Below are 14,553 nucleotides of genomic sequence, written 5' to 3' on the forward strand. Positions count from 1 at the left end.
TGCCTGGCTGTTTTCATCGTTTATAACAACTTAATCTTGCAGAGTAATGTTCTCATACTTATTTTCGAGATGCCTCAAGTCTACAACGTTTCCTCACTTACAGTGAGATTGTGTCACCATAAACCTTTCAGAAGTTAAAAAGATGAGTTCAGTTCACCTATTGAACATTGTTATGTGCTCATGACACTGACAGTAGCATTTGGTCAGAGAAGATGGCCTAACAAACCCTATTAGTAATATAGTCAAATGCCCAGTGTCATATACTGAGTCCTGTGCAGGCACACTTTGCCTTACACTAGGCTAGACTCTTCCTGTAGTCCTTTTCAAGCATTTACTTGATTGTAAAGTAGCAAGAAATTCCTGGCTCCCATGGAAGTGGGTTTAAGTCAAAAAGTCACTTGGATCCATGATTTAGATCATCAGACCCCTTGATTTCACTTCTTTTCGTCCAGGTTAAATAATGACATTTGTAGCCCAGGAGCAGAAAACAAAATGGACATTGTTGGGTCCCTTCAGCTCAGGCTGTGCCTCTTCCAGAGGTTTGCCTCTCAGGACAATGCATCATGGGACTTCCCAGTCTCTCTCTCTCTCTCTCTTTGTTTTTTGGATTTGTTTTTTTCAAGACAGGGTTTCTCTGTGTAGCCCTGGCTGTCCTGGAACTCACTCTGTAGACCAGGCTGGCCTCGAACTCAGAAATCCACCTGCCTCTGCCTCCCAGAGTGCTGGGATTACAGGTGTGCACCATCACTGCCTAGTTCCTCCCAGTCTCTTATCCTTGCTAAGTAGGTTGGTAGCTATTTAGACAAGCTAGTCAAAAGGTGAATTATGAAAAGACCAGCCAGAAGGGAAGCATTCGCCTTGCCTCAGGCTGTATATTTTGGTGTGTGTGAAAACGAAGGGCTGACAAGATGGCTTAGCTGATAAGGGCCTGTTCTGGGGTCCCACATAAAAGTGAAGGGGGCAAACAGACTTGTCAAACTTGTTCTCTGACCGCCACTGATGATGGTGAAATGATTTAAGTGAGAAAAACTGTTGTGGTAGCACACAGCTGTTTATCTCAGGAGGCAGAAGCAGCTAGGTCTCTCTGAGTTTAAGGTCAGCCTGTTCTACACTGTGGGATAGTGCCTGGTGACTTGGTATGGTTGAATGGGTTCAGAAACACTGCCACCCTCAGACCTGAGAACGGCACTTTACCTCCCAACCAGCTCGGTCACGTGACCATGGCATCTCACGGTGAGGGCCCTGACAACCAGACATGTAGGGGCCCCAAAGCTCCTCCACATGCAGATGAGGCATCCCTAACATCTCAGGCCCAGCCAATAGAAAGCATCTGCTTTTAGATCGTCTGTCATATAAAACCTGTAGTGAAGAGAGTTCTCTCCTGAAGCTTTTCCATTTGGTGGCTCCAGCCTTTGCTCCTAGCACCCCTCCTCTGGGAGGCAGAGCGACTCTCCCTCCCCTCCAGAAAGGGCAACTCTTTGGCCACTCCTGCCTGTAGATCTCCACCGATCATATCTGGTACACAGACCAGCATACACAGTGATTTTTGTGGCCAGTCCAGAGACCCTGCCACAAAACAGACATGAAGATTTTGCTGATCAGATTTTTTAGTTGAGAAGAACTAGGAGAATTAAGCAACTTGGTGACAACTGAGATTTCATCTGACAAGGATAAATGTAAACAGATAAACCTTAAACTCATAGGCACTAGAGCTAAGTTTTGGGGAACATGGCAGTGTTGTCCTGAAAGGTCACCTGATAATACACTGCACTCAGTATTCTGTTCAGTTTTGGTTCGGTCCAAAGAGAAACGTCAGACTAGACCTGACCCCAGCATCTTTTGAGGTCTTAGTGTGTGGACTTCTTTCTCCACGCTGGTCTTGAAAATGGTACCTTAGCCTCCAGCATGTGGAGATGGCAGGTATGCTGTTTAGTAGAAGACCGATCATGGTCCAGCAAGAAAAACTGATTGACCCACAATTCCAACCTCTGTCTGGAGCTAAAAGGACAGGCTGTCAGGAGGAAGTCTGGGCCTCTTCCGTTGTGCTCTTAGGTGTCCAGAATCTCAACTTGCCTTGGTATCCCAGCACTTAGACTGAGGCAGGAGTGCAGATTGGGAAAATTAGTGGAATTATGCTGGACTTAGTCCTCCCTCAATAAAAGGGTCCTCCTGCAGCAAAAGCCAGAGGTGAAGAGCATCTGTTGGATGTCAATGATTGACACTGGGTGTCTTGGGGGGGGGGGCGGAAGTATTTCAAGACTGGTCTCTGTGTGACCCTGGCTGTCCTGGAACTCACTGTAGACCTGAGCTTGAACTCAGACCCACCTGCCTCTGCCTCCCAAGTGCTGGCATTAAGGGCTTCACATTGGGTGTCCTTATCCCTTGCCCACCTTGTTTTTGAGACAGTCTCATTGAACCCAACGCTTGTCATTTCTACTTACTAGACTGTCTAGTAGGTCTCCAGGATTTCCTGTCTATCTTCCTGTGGTCCTGACATTACCAAGTGCACACTGCTGTACCTGGCTCTTTTGTGGGTGCTGAGGGTCAGAATGCTCGCATAGTATGGGAGTCTCTGCAAACACCATGGGCAATAGTGTTGACACGTAAGGTGAGAACGAGTCCAGTGTGGCATGACTGAGTAGCTGGTGTTGGTTCAGGCTTCTTGCATCTGACACTCAGCAGTCAACTTAGGCATATTTAAAAATAGCACGATTTGGGAAAAGTTTCTTGGTGATAACTCAGTCCCATGTACACAAAGTTTAAGGCATGACTACACCAAAGCTGTTTGTAAAGTACATATGAAATCTTAAGGGTCTGGGCAAGGATCTGCTGTCTCAATCATACAAATAGTGCAAGGTCACCAAGCTATAAAACACCCCTGGTCCTGTTTGTCGAGTGCATACAACTTCTTCCATATAGATGGGTTCTATAAATTGACTGAGGAACAGCAATAAGATAAGGGTCTGGGGAGGATGACTGGGGAGCCAGGTGAGGCCTGGCCTTACCATTGTACAAAGGTCACAGGCCTATTAGCCACATCCATCCCCAGTCCTCTGGGCAGAAAACGGGTGTCTTAGGGTTTTACTGCTGTGAACAGACACCATGACCAAGGCAACTCATAAGGACAACATTTAACTGGGGGTGGCTTACAGGTTTAGTGATTCAGTCCATTATCATCAAAGTGGGAGCATGGCAGCATCCAGACAGGCATGGTGCAAGAGGAGCTGAGAGTTCTACATCTTCATCTGAAAGCTGCTAGCAGAATACTGGCTTCCAGGCAGCTAGAATGGGGGTCTTAAAGCCCCCACCCACAGTGACACACCTATTCCAACAGGACCACACCTTCTAATAGTGCCACTCCCTGTGCCAAGCATATACAAACCATCACAACAGGTTATACATCTTTCTTCTGAAGAGACAGCCCTGTGTAACATCCATGCTTTCTCTACTGTGTATCTCTGAGCACAAGGACCTCTCCGTCCCCATCAGCATAGTGAGTACTTCGCCTACTGGGCTGTCTCCCCAGCTTACTGAGACAGTCCATTTAAACCTGGAGTAAAGTAAATGCCCTAGAAGCCCAAGGGCCCTCCACCTGGTCCTTCTCCCTAGCACTAGATCACAGCCACCTTGCCTGCCCTTTTATGTGTGTTTGGGGGCTCCATGTGTTTGTGTGTCAAGCACCTGCTAAATGAGCCATCTCCCCAGCCCAGAAAAAAAGGCATTTTGCAAACCTGTTGAACACCACATCTGCGTCTAACTTTCACCCCACTCCCACCCCACTTCTCCCTCTTGTTGCCTAGGCAAGTCTCCAGGTTTTATGCTCAACTGATTATGCCCCAGCTCCCTCAGTATCTAAAAGATTTTGAAGGAAGGAAGCTATTCAGAATGGCTATTCAGAATGATGGGAACTTTACAGCCTGCTCAGACTACAAGGCACATTCAAAGCCAGCCTGGGTAACATAGCAAAAAACCAAAGACGACAGGATGTGGGTTAGTTGGCAGAGTGCCTGTCCAGCATGCCTGAAGTCCTGGTTTGATCCCCAGCACAGCGTAAATTGGACGAGGTGGAACACGTAATCCTGACATCTGGCCTGAATTACAAGGGACTTTGTCTCAAAAGGGGGTGTGGTAGGGGCAGGGGATGTGTGAGATAGGTCAATGGAGAAGGGACTTGTTACCAAGCCTGACAACCTAAGTTTGATTACCAGAATTTACACAAAGGAAGGCTTGGACCTCCATGTGCATGCCCTGGCACATATAAATATACATCATGCTACAAAATAGGTAAAATGTGATTTAAAAAAAAAAAAGATTAGGGGACTGGTATGGTAGTACACAGCTTTAACCCAGCTAATTCACTTCTGCTCTGATTACGATGGTGATAGCTGTGTGCTTGGAGAACAGCATTCCCCAGCAGTCATTGAAGTACGTGTTTTAAGATACTACAATTCACATACATTACATACAAGACATGACCTTTACTGCAGATGGAGTCTAGCAGACAGGTATTTTTACCTTGCAAGTTCAGCTTGCCTGACTAGAGACATTAAAATTTTGTTTCTCCATTGGGAATCTGGTGTGACTAATTACCTTGTAAGTGCTATGAACAGAGAAATTCTGAGAAGCCAACTTTAAACAAATTTAAACAGGGTCTCACTTTGTGGCTCTGGCTGCCTGAATTTCTGTGTAGACCAGGCCGGACCCAAACTCACAGAGATTCACTTGCCCCTGCCTCCCTAGTGCAAGTGCTGAGTGCTGGAACTAAAAGCTGATAAGCCAGTTTTCTGAAGGAAGGAGTTTCATGGTGGTGATTTGCATTCCTGGAAAGTCTCAGCTCTACCTAGAGTGGTACACACCTATAGAATCCAAACTCTTAGGAGGTGGAAGCAGGAGGGTCAGGAGTTTTCAAAGCCATAGAGTAAGCTCAAAGCCTCCCTGGGATACATGGGATTCCTTCCTAAAACACAAGAGGCTAGTGAGAGGGCTTAGCCAAGCTTAATTCCACGTGGTGGCAGAAGAGAAGACTCAAGCACATTGATCCTGATCTCTACAGGCAAGCCATGGCATGTGACCCTCACAACATAGACTGAATTAAATATATATTTATTTTAGTATATAATTTATTATTTATTTTTATTTTTTTATTTATTATATGTAATAATATATGTAAGATATTATATGTAATAATATATGTAAGAACACTGTGGCTGTCTTGATGACACCCCAGAAGAAGGCATCAGATCTCATTATGGATGGTTGTGAGCCATCATGTGGTTGCTGGGATTTGAACTCAAGACCTTCCAAAGAGCAGTCTGCGCTCTTAACCACTGATCCATCTTTCCAGCCCATATAATTTATTTATTTTATGTGCATTGGTGTTTTGCCATCATATACATCTCTTTGAGGGAGTTATAAGACAGCTGTGAGCTGTCATGTAGTTGGTGGGAATTGAACCTGGGTCCTCTGGAGGAGTAGCCAGTGCCCTTAACCTCTGAGCCACCCCTTTAGACCCTGAAATAAAATTATGAATGCATAAATGGAAAAGAGAAGTCCTACTTCAAGAAGCTGAGCTACATTTCTGGCTGTAATTTCAAAGCCATCACAGGAGACGAGGCCATCTGTGTGTGACTACTAGAACAAAAGTTACATAAGAATTTAAGAGCTACTCAGAGCCCCTCATTCTTTTTTTTTTTTAAATGATTTATTTATTATATGTAATACACTGTAGCTGTTTTCAGACACCCCAGAAGGGTGAATCAGATCTCATTACAGATGGTTATGAGCCACCATGTGGTTGCTGGGATTTGAACTCAGGACCTCTAGAAGAGCAGTCAGTGCTCTTAACCGCTGAGCCATCTCTCCAGCACTAGAGCCCCTCATTCTTAATCTTCACAAGAGAATCTCTGAAAAAACGTATGGCCCATATCCAATAGTAAGATTAAGCATAGCCAGGCGGTGGTGGCGCACGCCTGTAATCCCAGCACTTGGGAGGCAGAGGCAGGCGGATTTCTGAGTTCGAGGCCAGCCTGGTCTACAGAGTGAGTTCCAGGACAGCCGGAGCTACACAGAGAAAACCCTGTCTTGGGAAAAAACAAAAACACAAATCCAAAAAACCAAAAAAAAAAAAAAAAAAAAAAAAAAAAAGAAGAAGAAGAAGAAGATTAAGCGTGTTTGCGGGAAGAGATGCTTCATAAAGCTCACTGTGCCCCCCTGTACCCCCCATGTGCTCTCCTTTCACTGTCCCCCCTGCATCCCCATGTGCTCTCCTTTCACTGTCCCCCCTGCACCCCCCATGTGCTCTCCTTTCACTGTCCCCCCTGCACCGCCCCATGCGCTCTCCTTTCACTGTCCCCCCCTGCACCCCCCATGCGCTCTCCTTTCACTGTCCCCCCTGCACCCCCCATGTGCTCTCCTTTCACTGTCCCCCCTGCACCCCCCATGTGCTCTTCTTTCACTGTCCCCCCTGCACCCCCCATGTGCTCTCCTTTCACTGTCCCCCCTGCACCCCCCATGTGCTCTCCTTTCACTGTCCCCCCCTGCACCACCCCATGCGCTCTCCTTTCACTGTCCCCCCTGTACCCCCCATGTGCTCTCCTTTCACTGTCCCCCCCTGCACCCCCTATGCGCTCTCCTTTCACTGTCCCCCCCCTGTACCCCCCCATGTGCTCTCCTTTCACTGTCCCCCCCCTACACCCCCTATGCGCTCTCCTTTTCACCGTCCCCCCCTGTACCCCCCATGTGCTCTCCTTTCACTGTCCCCCCTGCACCCCCTATGCGCTCTCCTTTCACTGTCCTCCCCTGTACCCCCCCATGTGCTCTCCTTTCACTGTCCCCCCCCTGCACCCCCCATGTGCTCTCCTTTCACTGTCCCCCCTGCACCCCCCATGTGCTCTCCTTTCACTGTCCCCCCCTGCACCCCCATGTGCTCTCCTTTCACTGTCCCCCCTGCACCCCCAATGTGCTCTCCTTTCACTGTCCCCCCCCTGCACCCCCATGTGCTCTCCTTTCACTGTCCCCCCCCTGCACACCCCCATGTGCTCTCCTTTCACCGTCCCCCCTGCACCCCCCATGCGCTCTCCTTTCACTGTTCCCCCCCCTCCCCCTCCTCCCTCCCCCCTCCCCCCTCCCCCTTCCCCCCCAGCACCGCCCCATGTGCTAGCCTTTCACTGCTGTGGCTTGAGGGCACTGGGAACTGGTCTTTTGAACTTCTGACTGTAATACCTCTTCCATGCTTTTAAATTTTAATAAGGCAGTTGTCTTTAAAATGTTCTAATTAGAATAGTGCTGTTTAAAAGATTATAGATAAACATGTCTGAAATGTAATACAAAATCCAGACAAGGTTTAGGTAAGGTTTTAACCCATAGCTCATTAGGTAAGTGAGTTGCTTGATTTCTCCCTGCCCCCAAGGATAAAAAGGGAATAATAGACTGGGATTTTTTGTTGTTGTTTTTTTTGTTGTTGTTGTTGTTTTTTGCATTTAAAACTGTTCATTTCAGGGCTGGAGAGAATGGCTCATTGGTTAAGAGCACTGACTATTCTTCCAGAGGTCCCCAAGTTCAATTCCCAGGGACCACAAGGTGGCTCACAACCATCTGTAATGGGATCTGATGCCGTCTTCTGGTGTGTCTGAAGACAGCAACAGTGTAATCATATACATAAATAAATCTTAAAAATAATTACTTCAAAAACCATAGTGACACACATCTATGATCTCTGCATGCAGGAGATGGGGCAAGAGGATGAGATGTTGAAGGTCATTTTTGGCTACATAAGAGAGTTTGAAGCTAGCCTGGGTTACATGAGACCTGGACATGTGCATACACATGCACATGCACGAACACACACAGACACAGGCACCCCCCCCCCCCACACACACACACATTCTTTTCTAGATTGGCTTGTGATCACAGTACCTGGGAGTGCTGAGACAGAAGGATAGTAAATTCAACAACAGCCTGGCCTTTATACTGAAGCTCTGTCTCTAAATAAACAAAGTGGCTTCATTTCTTTTACAATAGCCTAGGAGAAACATATGTTTACTTTGGTGGTGGTGTTCTTTCTTTTCTTTCTTCCTTTCTTTCTTTCTTTCTAGTCAGGCAGTGGTGGCGCACACCTGTAATCCCAGCACTCTGGGAGGCAGAGGCAGGTGGATTTCTGAGTTTGAGGCCAGCCTGGTCTACAGAGTGAGTTCCAGGACAGCCAGGGATACACAGAGAAACCCTGTCTCTAAAAAAACCAAATCCAAAAAAAAAAAAAAAGTGACATCTTTCTTTCTTTCTTTCTTTCTTTCTTTCTTTCTTTCTTTCTTTCTTTCTTTCTCTTCTTTCTTTTCTTTCTTTCTTTCTTTTTTGTTTGTTTTTTTGAGACAGGGTTTCTCTGTGTAGCCCTGGCTGTCCTGGAACTCACTCTGTAGACCAGGCTGGCCTCGAACTCAGAAACCCACCTGCCTCTGCCTCCCAGAGTGCTGGGATTACAGGCGTGTGCCTCACCACCCGGCTGAAACGGCTCAATTTCTTGATTCAAAGACTTCTATGGCAGTCCTTGGTTTTAGCTGGTGAAGCTTCTATTTATTCTGTATCATGAGGCAGATGGCAGCTTTCTCACACACACATGCAGCTTGGCTGAATTATGTCAATACACAAGGTTCTGTCTGTATTTGACATTGCTAAAATTGAGAGGAGCCTTGCTCTGGGCACTGACCATCCGAAGAGCACTAAACAGGTAGGTTTTCATTTGCTTGTTTTCTTACTTCTGTTTCTGACCAATGTAGCCTAAACATATCTGTACAGTTTTTGGTTTTTGTACAGTTCTTTTTTAAAAATCTTTTTTTCCTTTTTTCCCCCCCAAAGATTTATTTATTATATATAAGTACACACTGTAGCTGTCTTCAGACACACTAGAAGAGGGTGTCAGATCTCATTACAGATTTTTGTGAGCCACCATGTGGTTGCTGGGATTTGAACTCGGGACCTCTGGAAAAGCAGTCAGTGCTCTTAAACTATCTCTAGCTTTTTTGTACAGTTCTTACACAGTGTTTTGAAATAAATGCTTCAGCCGGGCGGTGGTGGCGCACACCTGTAATCCCAGCACTCTGGGAGGCAGAGGCAGGCGGATTTCTGAGTTCAAGGCCAAGCTGGTCTACAGAGGGAGTTCCAGGACAGCCAGGGCTACACAGAGAAACCCTGTCTTTAAAAAAACAAATCCAAAAAAGCAAAAGAAAAAAGAAAGAAAGAAATGCTTCATCAGGCAGACTTGATGGCACGCTCCTTTACCCTCAGCGACTTGGAAACCAAAGACAAGCAATCTCCGGGAGTTTGAGACCACCCTGGTCTACACAGGGAACTCCAGGTCAGCAAGGGTGTGTGAAGAGACCATGTCTAAAACAAAACCCGAGGGGCTGAGAGCTGGCTCAGTGATTAAGTGATTAAGAGCACCTGCTGCCCTCACAGAGGACCTGGAGTCAATTCCTGCTTCCACATGGTGACTCAGGACCATCTGTGGCTCCAATTCTAAAGGACCTGAGGCCTTTTTCTGACCTCCCTAAGCACCAGGCACACACATGGTACATGCATACTCATGCGGGCAAAGCACTAATACACATAAAATACAGACACCTTTTCAATTTTTAATGTGTGTGTGTGTGGGTTAGTCGTACAAATTAAAATGGTGCTGTGACTGAAAAGACAAACACACTTACTAGCTCTTGCTATTTCAGTCAGTCCTTCTCCAAACACTTCCATCATGAAGTCAGCCGTGCCAGTTTGCTGGCAGCCGCCTCAGTGGGGCTTTTTGAATGTTGGCATTTCCTCAAAGAAGGAAGGGCTGAAGAGAGCACCTGTTCCCTGGACTTAAGATCACACCTGCTCCTCACAGCCGTTTGGAGGCAGTTCTACCCTGATTGCACACGGCCTCAAAAACCTCCAGATGTGCCAGATCGCATATGCTTCAGGTTGAGAGGGACTCCATCTCCTGAGCTGGAGAATGGAAGCCATATTGGTGAAGACGGCAGTACAGCTGCTCTGTAGTCAGCCTAACAAGCCCATTGGCTCTCCAGGTTGGACTTCACTGAGATCGTACTTCGATTCGTCATTGTGCCCTTATAAGGATCTAGTAGATATTGAAGTCTCTCGGGGAAGGAATTTTTGAAACAGTGATATCAGAGAAAGATAACATTCACTCTTCCTTCGGTCCATTCTTGTGCTTTAGTGATGTGAAGAACCCTCTCATGTGCTTTGTAAGCTGTACAGCCAGGTCATGACTGAGTTCTCCTTGTGTGTTGTGTCTTTGCTTCATTCACCTGGGCAGAACCACAAACCAACACTATCAACCCGTGTCGGTCGCATTCAGTGTCTTTTCAGATCTGGCTCAGATGTCCCTTTAATGCTGTTGAAGCTGTTGATAGCCTTTATGAAATGAGGGACGGGGGTGGGGGGGGTGGGGGGTTCAAACTAGATTCCTGGCCAGCAGTGACAGCATCAGCTGTCATCTTTCTGGATTGTTCTTTGGTACTGTGTTTAAATGTTTCCCATACACATTGAGTTCTTACTGAAACCTTAAGTTCCGGGTTTCTATGGATGCACAAAATGTCAAGAGTGACTCAAAAGCAGGCCCTCAGGTTCCACACACTGCTTCCTTCTTAGTCATGACCTCAATCAATTAGTGCTTTCCCCAGGGAAAGCTAGATTTCTGATGGAAATCTAGCTTAATCTGGTCTAGAAGCCAGCTCTGTGAGCCTGAAAGAGAAGACCAGTTTCTGGACTTGTGCACTGAACCCTATCCTGACTGCTCCAAAACAACCTCGATTTGCTTGCATCACGGACCTGGTGCCTGAGGTATCTCCCAAAAGGAGGCCTGGAACCTGGAGTGGGCCAGTGTTTCCGTAAAACTACAGCACCCAGCATGCCCCGCGGCCGCTCGCTCTGCTGCTGGCGCGTGCGCAGAAGGGCAGCTGTGTGCCGACTAGGAGTCAGTGGCTAGCCGGACCTGCTGAGGTGGCCGTGAAACAGGTGAGCGGGGCGCGAGTCTCCCGGCGAGGCAGACGCTCACCCGCCCCCTGGGGTGGAGGCCGCGGGGTGCGGGCTGAGGGGAAAGCGGCGGGGAAGGCGCCACCTGAGGCGGGGGCGCCGAGCTGCTGCTGCGCGGCTGCTCCCACGGCGGCGACCCGGGACGCGCGTGACAGACCCACCCCCTCCGGCGGCTCCCGGCGACCGGGAGAGCTGCGCCTGACGCAAGACTCCTGTCCCTGCAGAGGGGCAGCCGCGGCGTCTCGGCGGGCGGCAGCTCTTCCTCAGAGCCGACTGGGCTGCTCTCTCTTAAGACTCAGGTTCAGTGTCTAGGCCGAGTCTGAGCGCGAGTGTGAGTGTTAGCATCGGGGAAACTGAGGCAGGATCGCCTCATGTGCTTCCCGTTAGAGTTCCTGAAATTACTCTGAGATTTAGGTGTGGATCCTGGCTGCTTTAATATGGCAGGAATAGGACTACAGATGCTTTAAAGTTTCTTTTTCAGTGACAGATTGTGTCGCGTTTTCTCGTCTCATGCTACATATGAAATTTATGATAGGCCATGGTGTGTTTGTTTGTTTTTCTTTTTGTTTAGGCTACGTTGTTGTTTTTGGGTTTTGTGGACTATTTAGAGATGACTTGGGGGGGGGGGGGAAGAGGTGTATTGTCTGTTTCCTTAAAAGAAATCTTTCTAGGTAAATTCATGTTTGTAGCCCAGGCTGGCCTCAAACTCACAAGATCTGCCTGCCTCTGCTTTCCAAGTGCTGGAATTAAAGGTGTGCAGTCTCAAGCCTCCAAATTCAAATTTTTAACTGGACTAATTTTCAGTTTCATCTTCTTTATTTGTAGCTTTTCTGACTGTCGGTGACTAAGTTGTTTTTTTTTTAAAGATTTATTTATTTATTTTTTATATGTAAGTACATTGTTGCAGTGTTCAGACACACCAGAAGAGGGGGTCAGATCTCATTACAGATGGTTGTGAGCCACCATGTGGTTGCTGGGATTTGAACTCAGGACCTTTGGAAGAGTGGTCAGTGCTTTTACCTGCTGAGCCATCTCTCCAGCCCCCCCCCCCCCCCCCCCCCGTGACTAAGTTTTAAGGTACACACATTTCCTAGTTCTTATCCCCCTTATCCCTTTGTTAGTTTCCAGTTCTCTTCTGACTCCAAGCATTAATTATCAGTTTCCCATACTCTGTTCCCATGACCTGTGTGTGTGCTGCTGCTGTTGTTAATCATCCAATATGGAACCCAGGGCCTGCGTCCACTACTGAGCTCTCCCCAAATCCTTAAGGTAGCTTCTTCATCATCATTTCATCTTGTTTTTGTTTGTTTGATTGATTGGTTGATTGGTTTAAGATTTATTTTTTTAACTGTGTGTGTGTGTGCACACACACACACACACACACACACACACGCTCATGTGTTCATGAGTGCATGTAAGTACCTGCAAGGGCAGAAAATGGCTTTCAATCCCTTGGAGCTAGAGCAGTGGTGAGACTGTTATGGGTTCTGGGGAACCAAATTTGGATTCTCTGCTAGAGCAGGGTTCATTCTTAACCGTAGAGCTATGGCTCCACCCCTGATTGTTGCTGTTGTTTGTGCCTGGCTAGTCTGGAACTTTCTGGGTAGACTAGGCTGACCTTCAGTGATCTTCCTGCTTCTCTGCCTCGTGGATGTTGGGATTAAAGCATGTGTCAACACATCCAACTCTCTGTCCTTTTTAACCACAGATGTTTGTGGTCTATGGGACAGGGGAGGTGTTTTGGTTGGTGGATACGACCCATGGATAAACATAAATTTAATAAGACCGTGGGGAGTCCTGATGTGGCTTGGGTAGAGTGCTGGTTTAAAGTGGTGAGACCTTTTGCTTAATTCCTAGCAAGAAGAAGGCTGTGAACAAGTCGTTGCTGCCACATAAAAACACATTGACCCTCTTTGTGAATTTGGGAACTTGTCACATTGACAGAAAGATGAACTGGGTAGCCTGCCATGGAAGCAGGGGAAGTTCTGAGAAAGTGACTCCGGAGACCATCTCTGCTGTTACACGACTGTCTTCCTGTGCCTGGAGTGGCTGCAAGAGCATCCTACTGGCTCAGAGTCAGACAAAATGTTCTCTGTATTTTCTTTGTTCTCAATGAAGATGTGGCAGCAGCCCAAAACCTTGTAGATTTGGTGACTTAACATCAGTTTCATCAGCGTGTTCTCCAGACTCTGCCTGTTACTCAGCTGGTAACAGCAGTAATTTTCCATAGCAGCCATTCATGGGCTCAGACTGTCATAAGGAAGTGGGAATAGCACAGAGGGTGGTACACAGGAGAAATAAAGATCCTGTTTGTCATTGCATATAACACAAACTTGGACAGGAAATCCGCACAGGACAGCTAGGTAGAAGTTAGACACAGGAGTGTGGTTTCTATTTGCAGAAATATTGAATTTCTTTTCCCTAATAAACACTGTAACTGTCTCAGTAAACTATTTTGTTTTACATATGTGTAAATAAGGTTTAGAGGTTAAATGATTTTCATACAAGCACTGTGACACAGCCATCTTCTAGTCAACTCTATCTAGTTCTAAAACCCTGTTTCTCCCCCACTCCCATAATGCTTGCTGAGTAGCCTAGAACTCAGGATCTTCCTGCCTCTACTTTCCAAATGTGCACCACCACTCCTCTTAAAAAAAAAGATTTATTTTTATTTATACGAGCACACTGCAGCTGTCTTCAGACACACACTAGAAGAGTGCATTAGATCCCATTACAGATGGTTGTGAGCCACCATGTGGTTGCTGGGAATTGAACTCAGGACCTCTAGAAGAACAGTCAGTGATCTTAACTGCTGAGCCATTCTCCAGCCCACCACTTCTCTTTTGACAGTGTTTTGTATTGTCCTATCAACAAGTATATTCAAATCATTGCAGATATGGCTTAATTACCTTCTATGTACAAGACCCCGTGTTCAATACCAGCTCTGGTGGAGACAGAGGGATCAGGAGTTTAGTCAGCTACATAGATACTTCAGGGTCATCCAGGGATACATGAACTTGTCTCAAAGGTGGGGTTCAGATTCTCTCTCTCTCTCTCTCTCTTTTGGTTTTTTGTTTTTTGTTTTTTGTTTTTGTTTTTGTTTTTGTTTTTGGATTTGGTTTTTTCGAGACAGGGTTTCTTTTTTTTTTTTTTTAAGATTTATTTATTCATTGTATGTAAGTACATTGTAGATGTCTTCAGACACTCCAGAAGAGGGAGTCAGATCTCATTAATGGATGGTTGTGAGCCACTATGTGGTTGCTGGGATTTGAACTCAGGATGTTTGGAAGAGCAGTCAGTGCTCTTAACTACTGAGCCATCTCTCCAGCTCCGGAGACAGGGTTTCTCTGTATAGTCCTGGCTGTCCTGGAACTCACTCTGTAGACCAGGCTGGCCTCAAACTCAGAAATTCACCTGCCTCTGCCTCCCATAGTGCTGGGCTTACAGGCGTGCGCCACCACCACCTGGCTCTGTCCCTCTCTTTTATTTACTCCTTAGTGTAATACAATCTGGCTTTCACCTTCATGA

At 46.7% G+C, this 14,553-nt stretch overlaps 1 protein-coding gene across 3 annotated transcripts in view; it reads left to right on the plus strand.

Moving 5' to 3' along the window:
* Window positions 1-10,931: 10,931 nt before the first annotated feature.
* The window catches only part of Sgsm3 (small G protein signaling modulator 3), a 36,353-nt gene continuing 32,731 nt past the window's right edge, over window positions 10,932-14,553 (plus strand). For all 3 annotated transcript variants that reach the window (XM_052161255.1, XM_052161253.1, XM_052161254.1), the window contains exon 1: window positions 10,932-11,007. The gene's annotated coding sequence lies outside the window, so the exon portion shown is untranslated. The remainder of the gene's footprint in view (window positions 11,008-14,553) is intronic.

The sequence above is a fragment of the Apodemus sylvaticus genome, chromosome 17 (assembly GCF_947179515.1).
Source record: "Apodemus sylvaticus chromosome 17, mApoSyl1.1, whole genome shotgun sequence".
Classification (NCBI taxonomy): domain Eukaryota; kingdom Metazoa; phylum Chordata; class Mammalia; order Rodentia; family Muridae; genus Apodemus; species Apodemus sylvaticus.